A 3,119-nucleotide genomic window follows, 5' to 3' on the forward strand; every position below is an offset into this window, starting at 1 on the left:
AAAAAAACGTGTTAAGTTGGTGGATTTCTCGTTCTTTCCTCGTAAGTTATTTCCTCGTAAAAATCATGCTAAAATTACGACGAATTTGCGACGAAACACATTTTTCTCGGAAAAACCACGTCAACTTACGACGATTTTACGAGGAAAAGCTTTACTCGGTATTTTACAAGGCCATTACGAGGAAACTTTATTTCCTCGCAATTTCATCGTTAAGTCATCGTAATTTCACGAGGAATAGTTTTCCTCGTTAAATTTCCTTGCTAAAACTGTGTTTTCTTGTAGTGCATGTATTTGAATCTTCTTCTATATATATATTTTCGGATTATTATTTCATTATTAAAATCGTAGCTATATATATAAAGATTAGTAAAATATTATTTTATTGTCATATTCAAAGATATTATAACATTTTACAAATTTAGAAAGTTTTTAAAAAATTAAACTTTTCGCTTCATATATTTATATTATCAAGTAAATAATTAAATATTTAGTTTTTTTTTAATTTTTAAAATAAAGTATATAGTTTAAAATTTGTTTTCATTGGTTCAAGTTAGTAAAGATTAATCATTATTATAATTTTAAAAGTTAACATCGACAAATATTTAAATATTTAACATATAGAGATATAGTATTACAACATTAACTTATATCTATTTAATTTATATTATCTATAAATCCAATGAATTTTCTATTCTTTAAATTCAATTATTGATAGCTCAATACAATTTCTGGTATGCCCAAAATTTAAATGATAAGATTAGTGATTAAATGTAACATGACATTTTAGGTTTAGGTCCATTAGGTCTATTTTTAAAAAAATTATATATGAATCAAATTTGTGACTTATGTTTTAATATATAAGGTGAATGATTCAATCAACAATCCACTTAGGGGTGTTTTCCAGTCACAAATTTGCATATAATAGAAAATGTAAGTTAATAGCTTGTTATTCAATTCTTTCAGTGTAAATTATGCATTTAAATAGTAAGAGTGGTGTTGTAGATTGGTTAGCTTCTAAATGGCCCTCATATACTGTTGAAAAATATGGGTCATGGAATTTTGATTAACATATAAATTAGTTTTATAATTTTAACCTTAAAAGACCAGATCATATTTGATGGTTTACTCAATCCCACCATTCCATGCAGATCCAAATATTTTTGTTTAAATTTATGAAACAAATCTACAGAAAAGGTTTTGAGAGGTAAAACAGTGTTACAAAGGACAGAAACAAGCTGACGTTTCCTCAGACATTCTGTCTCATTGGTAACTCCTTCTCTTGTTTTTTTCCCTTTCCTCTGTCATTTCACCTCACAAGTCACAAGTCATTTTACCTCTCTGTCTCTGCTCTTTCAGCTTTACTCTTACCATTTGCATACACGTGTAACTCCTTTATACCGTTAGATCTTTTTCCACTGCAAACATAAACAACACCTACCACAAATCTTCAATTCCGGTTCGGTTCAACTAGTATATACATATGTTTTTTTCTATATCATGTATTGGATATGTAAAAAACTAAAAATTATGGGTATTTAGGAAAGTGTATAGTGTTTGGTGGTGGACCTGGTGGCAGTCTCGATAAAATGTAGCTACGACTGGGGAGCACATGTTTTTGGTCAGACCATCCCTAAAGTTTATTTTATATCAACAAAAAAAGGTTCATTTATATCAGTTGTGAAGCAGCCGTAAATAATATACCTAAAATATGTTGCCAAAAGAAACCGTACATATGGTAAAATAATAGTAACACCAAATAATTTGATTGTTGATTAAAAGAATAAAGACACTAGTTCACGTCCGAACATGGAATACGGCGAGTTTATGTTAACGATGTCATTGTTATATTTGAGAAAACAAATAAGTTTTCCAGAATTTCTGATTACTAATCTCACTCCTATGTCATGTTTGCCTTCTAATGATGTTTTGAATGGTAATGCATGTGTGTTTGTTGCAGTTGAGCTTCAAACGATACAATCGCGTGAAACACATGTAATCACATTCACAAAATTTTGTCACTAACATCAAATTTTTTTTTCTTGTACATGTGAAATGTACTTAGACACATTTTGATCGGATACAGCCATACGTCATCATAGAACTGGATTTCTAATTGCTTAGAATTAAATTCTAAAGGTAACTACCAAAGTTTTTAAACTAAATGAAGTGCTTTATGACAGTTGTATTTAGTGCCCACAGAAATAACTTTGGAGAGAGGGAGAGAGAGAGACACTGAAGCTGAGGTTTGCAAGGAGGCTTCTCGTTTCTCTCAGACGAAACGAATAAAGAACAAAAAACAAAGATGAGAGAAATCCACAAAAGGTGAAAAACACAAGCAAGAAGCAATAATGCATTCTAGTCTCATTTTCTGATTCACACACCACTCTTCTTCACCGAAATCTATTCCTCACTTGTTCGAGTTTTTAATGCTTTATCTGATTTTTTTGTTCTTATCTTGAATGTTTTTAGTAGAAGAAATCAAACAATGGAGGGTACTGATTATTACTGCAACAATGGTGGGGTTTCAAGAAGAGCGTTTTTTTGTTAGGGAAGAAGAAAAATGAGCTTCAATACTCTTCCATGTTGTTGATCAGATTCATTTCGTCAGTATGTTTTTAATCTGTTTCTTTTATTGATAAAGATTCGTGTAGTGGTATTGGCAGAATGGCTCAATCTCCTTGTCACACATTATCACGTCACGTGATACACTCTTCTTTCCCTCTCTTTAATTTTATTTTTGACGTATGGTTTTCATACCTCATTTATCAAGAAAACAACTTGTTTTGCTTCTTGCCGAAAGCAAATTTAAGAACTAAATAAAAATAGCTTTTTCATATTTACTTGTTACAACTATGCAAGAACTTGGCTCTAAAAGCAGGTTATCGTTTAAAATTCAACCTATTGCATACATATTACCTCTATTTCTTCTGCTTTCTCGAGTGTCATCTTTCAAGGATTTAATATGTGTGTGGGTATAATATACTTAGGCCCTAAATACGGTGATGTAATTATTTTTCAATGTGTGTAGATATATTGCATGTATATCTGTAAATCTCCTCTTAATTTATTTAATTCGATGTGAATTGTTGACGCAGGAGGAAAATGAATTGGTTTTACGT

At 30.5% G+C, this 3,119-nt stretch overlaps 1 long non-coding RNA gene across 1 annotated transcript; it reads left to right on the forward strand.

Annotated features, from left to right (window-relative positions):
* The first annotated feature begins 2,123 nt into the window (after positions 1–2,123).
* LOC106300719 lies at positions 2,124–2,650 on the forward strand. The gene is made up of 2 exons (XR_001262058.1): positions 2,124–2,322; positions 2,470–2,650. It is a non-coding gene; the product is annotated as an uncharacterized LOC106300719 (long non-coding RNA).
* The last annotated feature ends 469 nt before the right edge of the window (positions 2,651–3,119 follow it).

Source organism: Brassica oleracea, chromosome C1 (genome assembly GCF_000695525.1).
Source record: "Brassica oleracea var. oleracea cultivar TO1000 chromosome C1, BOL, whole genome shotgun sequence".
NCBI lineage: Eukaryota > Viridiplantae > Streptophyta > Magnoliopsida > Brassicales > Brassicaceae > Brassica > Brassica oleracea.